The sequence below is a fragment of the Hemitrygon akajei genome, chromosome 27 (assembly GCF_048418815.1).
Source record: "Hemitrygon akajei chromosome 27, sHemAka1.3, whole genome shotgun sequence".
Lineage (NCBI taxonomy): Eukaryota > Metazoa > Chordata > Chondrichthyes > Myliobatiformes > Dasyatidae > Hemitrygon > Hemitrygon akajei.
In genome coordinates, this window is record NC_133150.1 from 52,154,156 (window position 1) to 52,167,894 (window position 13,739).

At 45.9% G+C, this 13,739-nt stretch overlaps 1 long non-coding RNA gene across 4 annotated transcripts in view; it reads right to left on the reverse strand.

Moving 5' to 3' along the window:
• Positions 1-13,739, reverse strand: part of LOC140717399 (uncharacterized) — a 54,189-nt gene that overhangs the window by 12,033 nt on the left and 28,417 nt on the right. For 2 of the 4 annotated variants that reach the window (XR_012096533.1, XR_012096532.1), the window contains exon 5: positions 12,763-13,604. The exons of 1 other annotated variant lie outside the window; for it this stretch is intronic. This is a non-coding gene — a long non-coding RNA (uncharacterized lncRNA). Of the gene's footprint in view, positions 1-12,762; positions 13,605-13,739 lie in introns of those variants that run through there. One more of the 4 variants, XR_012096535.1, reaches the window with a different exon arrangement.

Genomic DNA, 13,739 nt, shown 5'->3' on the forward strand with positions numbered 1-13,739 from the left:
TTGATAAGGTACCCCATGCAAGGCTTATTGAGAAAGTAAGGAGGCATGGGATCCAAGGGGACATTGCTTTGTGCATCAAGAAGTGGTTTGCCCACAGAAGGCAAAGAGTGGTTGTAGACGGGTCATATTCTGCATGGTCGGTTACCAGTGGAGTGCCTCAGGGATCTGTTCTGGGACCCACATGTTTTTTGATTTTTATAAATGGCCTGGATGAGGAAGTGAAGGGATGGATTAGTAAGTTTGCTGATGACACAAAGGTTGGTGGTGTTGTGGATAGTGTGGAGGGCTGTCAGAGGTTACAGCGGGACATTGATAGCATGCAAAACTGGGCTGAGCAGTGGCAACAACACACACAAAATGCTGGTGGAACACAGCAGGCCAGGCAGCATCTACAGGGAGAAGCGCTGTCGACATTTCGAGCCAAGACCCTTCGTCAGGACTGACGAAACGTCAACAGCGCTTCTCCCTATAGATGCTGCTTGGCCTGCTGTGTCCCACCAGCATTTTGTTTGTGTTGTTGTTTGAATTTCCAGCATCTGCAGATTTCCTCGTGTTCGCTCTGAGCAGTGGCAGATGGAGTTCAACCCAGGTAGGTGTGAAGTGGTTCATTTTGGTAGCTCAAATATGATAGCAGAATATAGTATTAATGGTAAGACTCTTGGCAATGTGGAGGATCAGAGGGATCTTGGGGTCTGAGTCCATGGGATGCTCAAAGCAGCTGCACAAGTTGACTCAGTGGTTAAGAAGCCGTACGATGTATTGGCCTTCATCAATTGTGGAATTGAATTTAGGAACCGAGAGGTAATGTTGCAGCTTTATAGGACCCTTGACAGACCCCATTTGGAGTACTGTGCTTAGTTCTGGTCGCCTCACTACAGGAAAGATGTGGAAGCCTTAGAAAGGGTGCAGAGAAGATTTACAAGGATGTTGCCTGGATTGGGGAGCATGCCTTCTGAGGATAGGTTGAATGAACTCAACCTTTTCTCCTTGGAGCGACGGAGGACGAGAAGTTACCTGATAGAGGTGTATAAGATGTTGAGAGTGGTTGATCATATGGATAGTCAGAGTCCTTTTCCCAGGGCTGAAATTGTTGCCACAGGAGTACACAGGTTTATGGTGCTGGAGAGTAGGTACGGAAGAGATGTCAGGAGTAGTTTTTTACTCAGAGTGGTGAGTACATGGAATGGGCTGCTGGCAAATGTGGTGGAGGCGGATACGATAAGATCTTTTAAGGACTTTTGGATAAGTACTTGGAGCTTAGAAAAGTTGTGGGCTATAGGTAAGCTTAGTAATTTCTAAGGTAGGGACATGTATTGCACAACCGTGTGGGCCGAAGTGCCTGTATTGCGCTGAAGGCTTTCTATGTTTCTAAGTTTCTTATGACCCCCTCCTCCCCTCCCCCTCTTTCGTCCTCTGCGGGACTGTATCCTAAAATCCGAGATGACGTCTACCAGTAACCATTATTATGGAAATAGTGATGTAATGATTGTCATGGCCGCTGCATCGAGTCCAGCGGCTGCAATGACAAGTCCAATTGTCACAGTCCCATTCCAGGAATCAGCTTCCCTCGTATCAACAGATTTCCCAATCCGGTGCCTCGAGCACAGGGCATCCTTCTGCTCCCATGGATCAGGAACAGTCGCAACCTGTGAAAGTTCCACATGGTGTACGGGTGAAAATGCGGTTACAGGCCAAAAGGGTACAGTCTGCAGAGCAGGTAGCAGGACCTAGCGATAAGCCATGGGGAGAGTAAGCTACCTGATAGTCCAACCTATATGCAGATACCCCGAATAATGGTAGGTGAGATACCGATCCTCAAGCCCTGGATCCCTGCAGAGGTTCGGAGTATGATTACTGATGCCCTAACCCAATTAGGAAAGCTGTCGCGCTCCACAATTGGTTCGTAGAAACTTGTTAAATTTTAATCCATTACCCGAAAATGTGCAGCGACTCCTGCAGGTTAATAATGACAGTGCCTAATCCACCCTCAAACAACGATTCACTGTACCTCAGGGAACAAATGGCGATTGGGCCACGAATGCAGCTAAAAGTAAAGGCAACTTCAGAATGCAGACATGGTTAGAACAGACCAAAGAGACAATCTGAACAGGGGCCAGGCAGCAAACTGATTTTGGGGAGGACATGAGATGCCAACATAAAAAAGAGTGTGCCTGTAACGGATTTAATTTCCATGTATAAAGGTGCATGGGAAAATAGTTTAAATTGCTTGCGACCCGAAGTAGCACACTCATTCAAATTGAGGATGGATATAAGAAGAATGCCGAGGCCCACTGTGGAGAGCGTTAAAGGAGGTGCTTTAAGCGTCAAATACTTTTCAGCCCTGAAGGGATTGCCGTCGAAACACAGCTACAGTGGCATGCACAAGTCTGGGCACCCCTGGTCAAAATTTCTGTTACTGTGAGTAGCTAAGCGAGTAAAAGATGACCTGATTTCCAAAAGGCATAAAGTTAAAGATGAGACATTTCTTTAGTATTTTCAGCAAGTTCTCTGTTTTATTTCCATCTTTTACAGCTTCAAAATAAGAAAGAAAGGAAAAGGGCCCGAAGCAAAAGTTTGGGCACCCTGCATGGTCAGTATTTAGTAACACCCCGTTTGGCAAGTATCACACCGAGTAAATGTTTTCTGTAGCCAGCTAAGAGCCTTTCAATTCGTGTTTGGGGGATTTTCGCCCATTCTTCTTGAAAAGGCTTCTAGTTCTGTGAGGATCTTGGACCGTCTTGCATGCACTGCTCTTTTGAGGTCTATTCACAGATTTTCGATGATGTTTAGGTCGGGGGACTGTGAGGGCCATGGCAAAACCTGCAGATTGCGCCTCTTGAGGTAGTCCATTGTGGACTTTGAGGTGGCTTAGGATCATTATACTGTTGTAGAAGCTATCCTCTTTTCACCTTTAGCTTTTTACAGACGCTGCGATGTTTGCGTCCAGAATTTGCTGGTATTTAATTGAATTCAATCTTTCTTCTACCAGTGAAATGTTCCCCGTGACACTGGCTGCAACACAAGCCCAAAGCATGATCGATCCACCCCCGTGCTTAACAGTTGGAGAGGTGTTCTTTTCGTGTAATTCTGCACGCTTTTTCTCCAAACATACATTTGCTCATTGTGGCCAAAAAGTTTTATTTTAACTTCATCAGTCCAAAGGACCTGTTTCCAAAATGCATCAGGCTTGTTTAGATGTTCCTTTGCAAACTTCTGACGCTGCATTTTGTGCTGAGGATGCAGGAAAGGTTTTCTTCTGATGACACTTCCATGAAGGTCATATTCATGCAGGTGTCGCTGAACAGTAGAACAGTGCACCACCACTCCAGAGTCTGCTAAATCTTCCTGAAGGTCTTTTGCAGTCAAATGGGGGTTTTGATTTGCCTTTCTAGCAATCCTACGAGCAGTTCTCTCGGAAAGTTTTCTTGGTCTTCCAGACCTCAACTTGATCTCCACCATTCCTATTAACTGCCATTTCTTAATTACATTATGAACTGAGGAAACAGCTACCTGAAAACGCATTACTATCTTCTTATTGCCTTCTCCTGCTTTGTGGGCATAATTTATTTTAATTTTCAGAGTACTAGGCAGCTGTTTAGAAGAGCCTATGGCTGCTGATTGTTGAGATAAGGTTTGAGAAGTCAGGATATTTATCAGGCTTTGAAATGTGCATCACCAGGCCTTTCCTAACGATGATTGTGAACAAGCCATAGCCCTATCAAGCTAATTAAGGTGTGAGACCTTCGTAAAGGTTATCTGCGAGCTCAAATCTCTTGGGGTGCCTAAACGTTTGCATGGAGCTCCTTCCCTTTTTCTCACTCTAAAATTGTACAAAACAAAAATAATATACTAATCTTGCTTAAACCGTTGAAAAGAATGTTTCATTTTTAACTTTATGACTTTTAGAGATCTTCTCACTTAAGTATTCACAGTAACAAAAATTTTGACCAGGGGTGCCCAGACTTTTGCTTGCCACTCTATATCCTTCTCAGATAATTTACTTCCTCAAAGGAGACCACTCTGTACTCATGTATCCCTGGGAATAAACCTCCTAAGTGTCTGGGTCCGATATGAAACGGTTAACGAGCAAATTCAGGCGTAATTGGCGTAACCTAGTTAGGTCCTGATACTGGAGTGATAGTAACAATCCTCTTAAGACTCTCCCTTCGGGGTTCCTTGTATCTTTAGACTAGAAAACACGCCCCCTTCTCCCCAGTATGACCCTCGACTTTGATTTAAAGCAGTGGACCTATCCTTGTGGGCATCGCACAAAAATCATGTGGGTCTAGTTGACTCTGCAGCACCCCACTAAATCACATTTAAGAAAACACGAGACTCTCTTCCATTCGCCGGTACCGTTTACCTCCTGAGGCTCTAATGGTACTAAACTTGTTAACGAAGCTCGTTTACAGGAAGGAGTGCCTCCCATATTGCCAATCACGAAACCAGGCAGGCCGGACGAATGGCGGTTTGTGCAAGATTTGCAGGCTGTCAACCAGATAATACTGTCCCATTTTTCCGATTCTACCGCACACAAAACTTATTTTCATCTCTCTACCATCTGCATATTGATGGTACAATATTGTTGACCTCTGCTCCGCCTTCTTCTCGGTCCCTCTGTACGAGAACAGTCAATATCTGTTCGCTTTTACATATAATGGACAACCATCTGTAAACACAAAGTACACTGCAGATGCTGTGGTCAAATCAACACGTAAAACAAGCTGGATGAACTCAGCAGGTCGGCTAGCATCCGTTGAAATGAGCAGTCAATGTTTCGGGTCTCGGCTACGACCAGCCCTGACGAAGGGTCTCGGCCCGAAACATTGACTGCTCATTTCAACGGATGCTACCCGACCTGCTGAGCTCATGGACAACCATTTACCTGGACGAGGTTGCCTGAGGGCAATACTGAGAGACCAGCGGTATATGCAGCTGCTGTAAGAGGTGATTTGAAATCATTACTGTTACCAGGAAATGGTGTCATTCTACAATATGCTGATGATCTGCGGCTGGCCTCTAAGACATTGTTGGATTTCCAGAAAAACCTGTAGCATTGATAAACCACCTAGCAGCCCATGGCCACCGAGCCTCATTATCTGAGGTACAGTTTTGCCAAACAACGGTCACCAATTTGGGCTATGTTCTGCAGCAAGGCGGTAGAGACTTGAACCTGAACGCCTGTCGGCAATCGCACGATCTCTTAGACCAGAAATTAAAATTAACGGATGCTTTCATGCCTCAGAATGACAAATTACTGTCGACACTGGGTTCCTGAATACAGAACTTATGATGCTGTGCTACGGACAGCAATACTACAGGATGTAGCGTTTCAAATCCAATGGACCCTGAAATGGAATAGGCATAAGAGACTCTAAATAATGAGTTGCTCCATGTCCCAGCCTTGGCCATTCCTGACCACTCTAGATCCTTCCAGTTGTGTCCTAACAAAAAGGAGAAATTTGTGAGCGCCTTGTTGACTCGGCTTGAAAAGACTGATGGCATATTACTCCACTCAGTTAACACCCACGTTACGTGGTCTGTCGGGCTGCCTACAAGCTGTGTTGCCGACAGCAGTGATGGTCAAAGAGGCAGCGCCTATAATATTGGGCCATTCCTGCACAGTATTGACTCCTCATGCAGTAATGCTACTCCTCAGTTCAGAGGCGACTCAACACTTTCCTGCAGCAAGGTGGACGGGATATGAGGTCATGCTATTATCAAAACCAAATCTGACTTTTAAAAGAGCACCGGCCCTTAATCCGACCACATTTGTTCTTATTCACAGTGACGCCGTGCGTCCCGATTTGAGTTTAAATAATGGAAATGGCCCTCTAAATAATCCAAATCTAATTCTTTTAACTGATGGTCCATCGTGTAAACCTAATGATTACAAGATAGTGGCTGAGTAATTCCTCATGAGGTATTAGATGTAGGGATCTCTCTCATAGAAAGATCAGCGCAGGCCGCTGTGCTATTTTCTCCCACTAGAGCTTGCATCTTAGCTAAGGGTGAAACTGTAAACATCTATACCGATTCGCGATATGCTTGAGGGTAGTACAGGATTTCGATACCCTGTGGCAGCGTACGGCAGAGGATTTACTTGTTCTGGTTAACCTATACAGCATGCTCAATTTGTTGAGAATTTGCGAAAGGATGTTTTATTGCCCCAGCAGAATGTTGTGATGAAATTTGAAGCCCATATGCATAGCTCCGGCCTTGCGGCGCAGGGTAATCCTGTAGCACATGCAGCCGCTGAGTCTTCCAGCCTTTCTGGGGAGGGTTTCAATGATCAATCTGCACCTGGACCCGCTACCATAGGTTCCTTACAGGCTGCGCAGCAAGCGGACAGCGCAGAGGAAAGCAGTTTGGAAAAATAAACGCTGTGCCCGTGATGCTGGTGAACCATAGTCGCACCCTGGTGGGCGCCCAGATCGTCCCCGTAGTCTCGCGTAGTGCCCTTGTTAGACTGGCCAAGGACATGCAGGAAAAAATGAGGAGTGAGACACCAAATACAACAGCACTGGTTTGCGCCAGGGCTGACAGTAGCAGCAGAACAGCTGGTTAGAACTTGTGAAAGTTATCAAAGAAACAGTTGGGGAGAGTCCCCTGTTAAATTTGATAATCTGCCCACCCCAGAGGCGCTACTTATGAATCTGTAGATAGACTTTCTACATGTGCCAGCACGCGGGGGTATATAAATATATTTTAATAATATTAGGTAGGTTTTCTAAATGGATGCAGGCCTTTCCCTCGTGAAATAATGACACCAGGGCAGTAATTAAATTACTAATGAAGGAGATTATTCCCTGATTGGGGTTCCTTGCAAGTTTAATAGGGACAGAGGAACACACTTTACGGGGAAATTAACTAAAACTTAGTGGCAAGCTCTGGGTTTCTCCTTGGAGTGGGATGTGTCCTACCAACCACAATAATCAGGAATAGTGGAAAAGATGAATCATAGTATCATAGAAATCTACAGCCCTTCGGCCCACAATGGGGCCGACCATGTTACCTACTCTAGAAACTGCCTGGAATTACCCTATCGCATAGCCCTCTAAGCTCCATGCACCTAGGAGTCTCTTAAAAGACTCTATTGTATCCGCCTTACCACTGTCGCTGGCGGTGCATTCCATGCACCCACCATTTTAAGTGTAAAAACTTACCTCTGGCAATCCTCTTTTACCTACTTCCAAGCACCTTAAAGCTAAGTCCCCTCGTGTTCGCCATTTCAGCCATGGGAAAAAGCCTCTGGCTATCCACACGATCACTGTCTCTAATCATCTTATACACCTCTATCAGGTCATCTCTCAACCTCCGTCGCCCCTACGAGAAAAGGTCAAGTTCACTCAACCTAAGAGTAATGCTCTCCAATCCAGGCAACTCCTCAATACTCTCCCTTTCATATCCACATCCCTCCTGTAGTCGGGCTCGCCCTATCGGTATGAGGTGAATGCTTACGTCCCGACACGACTCCGCACAGCCCACGGCAAATTTACAGGAATAACACCGGGTTGGTTATGTGCTGATTCACGGAATCAATCCGAAAAATAGCTCTTTTGGGTGACTGAGCTTGGACATTAAAGGACGTTTACAATTTTCGACAACGATAACATATCTACCGCTGTAGCGATGTGCGACACACAGAGCTAGAAATAACGACACGCATTCTGTGAGTTGCACTCCAGACTAGTTTATTCAAACTTCGCAGCACCGGCTTTTACGCAGTTCTGTTCCCGCCCCCTCCGGGCGGAAATGACGCCAGAGGTGTATTACAAAAGTCTCTTCTGCTAATACAGAAGACCCGGCACCATTTTGGGGCTGGCCTCTCTGCCGACGCGCGCGCCATTTTGTGAGCCAGTTCGCCTGCGTAGAAAGTGGGTCGCCACACCGCTCCTATTTCCAGATGGTAACCGCACCAATCTAATGGACCCTTAGCAACATTAAACCGTGGCCTCCGGCTCTTGCTTTTCTTCCATTCTCCAGCAAATCTGGTCTCAGATATTGTATCACAGAAGCGTGTTTATGGTTTTGGTGAGTGAGGCAGTAAACACTGACTACGAATAAGCATATTAATCGTTTATTTACAAACAGAAAAAGATTTGAACAAACACTTAAGTTCAAGTTACACAAACTGCAAAATTAAATGTTCAACGGACAGAAACTCAAGCTAAAAGTGCGCGCGGAGTAAACCTTCCCAATGGTTCTGTGAGTTGTGCTCTGGGGACAAAGGTGAAAAAGAAAGCCTCCTGCACGGTCTAATCTTATACTCTAGGTGTTTGTAACTGTACATCAAAGCTGTGGCACATGCGGCAACCAATGAGAAAGAGCCGCTACAGATCTCAAACGCACCAAACAACAGCCGAAATGGCGGAAGCGACTTTCGATCGGCAAATAAGCCACAGTCCCACACGGCCGATATGAATACCTTGTGGGTAATTATTCGTGTGATAGCTAATTCAAATGCAAAACTCCTTTTCAGTGGAATGTGTTTCACGAACATTCGCCATGGCAATTCACTGATCAGCAACTCACTTAATTCCATCAAACAATGCCGTCCATTACTATCTGAATTAATTTGCTCATTTATATATGCTGAGTCGCAGTTGCCGCAGGAAATATGTATTGTAAGAACACAAAGGCAAGATACACGCCCCTTCAGAGAACGACTTCTTTATCCCAGCAAAATTCCAAAGGAAGGATGTGTTGTCTGCTTTTTGCAACTACGGATGGAAACATGGCAATGGCAACCATAGCTTTCCATCAAACAGCGTCACAAAGTCAAAAGGTCCAGTCAGTCAGACGGTAATGACCACAGGAGCCATATTTGCGGAATCTATTCAATGTGAAGCTAATCAGATTTCACGAAACTGCAGACTCGTGCCTCTTCTCCATTTACTGATATCATATAAAATCACTGACTCACAATGATCTTGACTATACCTCTTCCCAACCTGTCACTTGTAAAAAGAAACCTCCGTCTCTGCGCATCTTCCCTCAGGGTGAGACTTTTTATTCCAGAGCAACTGATAAGTCCTACCCCTACAAAGAAAGGGGCTTCTCTTCTTCCGCTATCAACAGTGCCGTCACCTGCATCTCTTCTATTTCGCACAAACCTGCCTTCACTCCATCATCCCGCCGCCAGACCAGGGTTCGGGCTCCTCGTGCTCACCTACCACCCCACAAGTCTCCGCATTCAACATATACTTCTCCGTAACCTCATTGGACAACAGAATCTCACCAACAAGCACATCTCTCACACCGCCACTTCCCACAGGGATCGCTCCGTACATCCCTCCCCATCGATCTCCGTCCAGGCGCATATTAAAAGCGAAACAAGTGCCACATATTCCCCTATAGCAGCTCCCTCACCACCATTCAGGGCCCCAAACAGTCCTTCCAGATGAGGCGACAGTTCGACCGAGAATCTATTCGGTTCATCCACTATATCCCATGCTCCTGATGTAGCTTTCTGTATATCGGCTAGACCCATTGGGAGACCGCATCATCAAAGCACATTTCCTCCGCCTGACACAAAAAGTGGAATCTCTCGGTGGCTACCCATTTCAATTCTATTTCCTGTTCGCATTCCGACATTGCAGTCCATAGTTCCTCTACTGCCATGACGAGGCCATACTCAAGATGGAGAAGCAACTCCTTATATTCCCTTTGGATATACTCCAACCTGATGACATGAACATCGATTTTTCGAACTTCTGGTTATTACCCCACCCCCTTCTTCTATGCCATTCCCCATCTTGTTTCTCTCTCACGCTTTCTTTTCTTACCTGCGTATCGCCTCCCTCTGGTTCTGCACCACCTTTCCTTTCTTCCATGGTCTTCTGTCCTCTTCTATCAGATTCCCCTTTCTCCGGCCCTTTGTCTCCCACCAAACAGCTTTCCAGCTCTTTACTTCAACCTCTCCTTCCTCCCGTTTTCTACTATCACCTGCTACCTTGTACTTCTTCTCCCCCTCCCCATCTTCTTACTCTGACTTTTTCCCCCATCCGCTCCGATCCTGGTAAAAGGTCTCAGCTCGAAACGTCGACTGTATATTCGCATCCATAGAAGCTGCCTAGCCTGCTGAGCTCCTCCAGCGTCTGCAGTACCTCTTGTGCCACAAGACTTAGAATGTTTCCTGCACTGACAGTGGCACAAATCAAATACTCCAAGAGCATATCCATCTATCTATCTGTCTCTTTGTCTGTCCATCTATTCATCATTTCTACCTTTCCTTCATTTTAATTTTTCTTTTTACATTTCATTGTCTTCCTTCATATTTTCCATCCATTCATCCTTCTTCCAAACTTTCTGTTTCTTTCCTCATAATTTAATTGTTATCTACCGCTGCTTCTCTCACGCACGAGTTACATATTAACACATTTTTACAAGAATTGAATGGGGGTACAAGAGTTGTATGGCGCATCTGAGCTCGTGAGTGAAAACAATTGACGCATGGAATGTAAAAGGCTGGCCACCCCTGCTCTAAAAGGAGATACTGACAGGCCCTGTTTCAGTGTCTGCCACAGCTCCAACCATCATGCACTTCATCCTCCGCCGGATCCACACCTTGAACCGCCAGCTCTTCGCCTTCCTCACCTCCAGGAAGGATCAGAATATTTATTGTCTCCAGACAGTGGAACTCGCCGGATCCAACTCCAGTTCCAATAGCCCCGGACGCCGCAAGACTGCGGTCCCTGCCGCCTCCCACTCTAATCTCAATTTGATCAGACGTCCCAGACTATAGATTCTAGCAACACGAACCCCGCTTCCGTTAGCCCTGGACACCTCAAAACCTGGTATATAATTGGCACCGATTCCAGCTCAACGACCCTGGTGACACAATGGTGAGACCTTCCTCTCTACTGCTGAGTCTCCGATATCTCCTTCCCCACCAACAATCCTGGATATCTCAGGCTCCCCGTCACCTGTTGGGTCATCAGAGCCCACATCTTCCTCCCATACCGTCCCTAAATACTCCAACGCTCCACCTCCCCTGACACCACCAACTCTCTACACCACTATACCTTCCCCGCTCCCCACCAACCCAGCTCGAATCCCAGATATACAGGAGGCCACACCAGGAGCACCGGACACAGTATGACCCCAACAGGTTAACAGCTAAAGTGTCGCCTCACCTGAAAGGACTGTTTGGAGCTCTGAATGGTAGTGAGGGAGGAGGTGTAGGGGCAGGTTTAGCCCCTACACGTAAATGTCAGGAAGAAAATCAGTGGGGAGGGGCAAATGGACAAGGAAGCCACGTAGGGAGCAATGCCTGCAGGAAGTTGAATGTGGGGGTGTTGGGGAGGGAGGAGGGAAAGTTGTGTTTGGTGGTGGGATCCCGTTGGAAATTGCAGAAGTTGCAGAGAATTATGTGTTAGACGCAGAGGCTGGTGAGGTGGTAGATGGGGACAAGAGGAACCCTATCCCTGGTAAGGTGACAGGAAGCTGGAGTGAGAGCAGACGTGCATGAAATGGAAGAGATGAGGTTGAGGGCAGCGTTGATGATGAAGGAAGGGAAGCCCCTTTCTTTGAAGGAGGAGGACAGCTCCTTCCCTCTTGGATGAACCCTGATCCTGAGAGCAGATGCAGCATAGATGGAGGAATTGAGAGAAGAGGATGGTGTTCTTACGATTGACAGAGTGTGAGGAGGTATAGTCCAGGGAGCTGTGAAGGAAACTAGAGCTTCGTGAGCTAGTCTTCATTGGAGGTGGTTAGCAACTTTAAATTCCTAGGTGTCATTATTCTGTCCTGGGCCCACCATATAAGTGCAATTACAAAGATAGCATGGTAGGGCCTCGGCTTCCTTAGGAGTTTGCAGAGATTCGGCATGACATCTAAAACTTTAACAAACTTCTATAGATGTGTAGTGGAGAGTGTATTTACTGGCTGCATCACTGGCTGTTATGGGAGCACCAATACCCTTGAACAAAAAATCCTACAAAAGGTAGTGGATCTGCCCAATCCAGCATGTGTAAAACCCTCTACATAAACCATAGGAAATCAGCATAAATCATCAGGGCCCCACCACCCAGGGGGTATGCTCTCTTTGTGCTGCTATCATCTGGAAGAAGGTAAAAGAGCACCAGTTTCAAATATAGTTACTGCCCCTCAACCAGCAGGATCTTGAATTATACATGATACCTTCACTCATCTTCACTTGCCTCAACATAGAAATGTTCACATAACCAATGGACTCAATTTCAAGGACTCGTCATCTCACATTATCGATAGTTATTGGTTATGCAATTATTATTATTGTTTCTTCTTTATATTTGCCCAGTTTGTCGCTGCCTGCATTCTGGTTGAACACCCTAGTTGTATAGTCTTTCATTGATTCTGTTATAGCCATTATTCTATAGATTTTTTGAATATTCCCAAAAGAAAATGAGCTTGCACAGGTGGATTGGAAGAGGATATTGGCAAGGATGATGGCAGAACAAAGATGGATGAAGTTTCTGGGGATAGTTCACAAGGTGCAGGATAGATATGTCCCCTAGTGGAAGAAGTTCATGGTAGGCAACCATGGCTGACAAAGCAAGTTAAAGACTGCATAACAGCCAAGGAAAGGGCATATAAAGTAGCAAAAGTGAATGGGAAGTTGGATGATTGGGAAGCTTTTAAAATCTAAAAGAAGGTAACTAAAAACTATAAGGGAAAAGTTGAAATATGAGGGCAGACAAGCCAATAATATAAAGCAGGAAATTATATTTTTTTTCAGTTATATAAAAAATAAAAGGGAGGTGAGAGTTGACATTGGACCATGGGAAAATGATGCTGGTGAGGTAGTAATAGGGGGCAAAGAAATGTTAGATGAACTTAATGGGTACTTTGCAAATCTCTCCTATCTGTGGAAGACACTACCAGTGTGCTGGAGGTCTGTGCACATCAGAGAACAGGAGTGAATGCCATTACTATTACAAACAAAAAAGTGCTAGGCAAACTCAAAGGTGTTAAAATGGATAAGTCATCCAGGCCAGATCGTGTCACAAGTGTGAGGCGCGGGTGGACACAAATGCAGAACACAAACACGTTTTGCAGCGTTAACGAAATAGAGTTTATTAATATTTACAAGGAAAGCCAGTAAACAAGGATTGTTCAGAGGGAAATCAGGGAGGGAGCAAAACAGAAGCGGGAATAAATGTAGCTGGACTCGGACTCAGGAATTGGGCTTGGACTTGGACCTGGGTCTTGGGACATCAGGGCATGAAGCCAGGATTCTTCCTTAGACACGGGACACAGAGCCGGAACTCTCTCCTTGGACGTGGGACACAGATAGACAAAACCACACAACAATAGACAGTTCCTTATCTTGACACCAAATGGCTCCAAGTAGCAGCAAGCTCACGATGCCGCCCAGGAACTACAGACATCGGCTCTTGTCTCACTCTGGTGGGTGAACTTGACAGACCCGCTCCGGCGAGGTAACTTAACGGGCTGGCTCCAGCGAGGAGAGGCAACTTACTGGCACTCACTTCGGGGAGAAGACTTGACTTGCTCCAGCGACATGACGTGCTTGCTAACGATCTAGCACTGAGTAGCTGTAAGCCCGACACTAAATACTGCCCGTTCAGCTGCGAATCAAGTGCGTTTAATTAAAGAGCCTGAGAAACACAGGAAAACAATAAATAAAGGAAAACAAAGAGTCAACGGTCCCGATCGTGACACAAACAAAGGAAATTTAAAGGAACCAGGGAATCACTGATTAGAACCATGACAGATGGACTGCATCCCAGCAT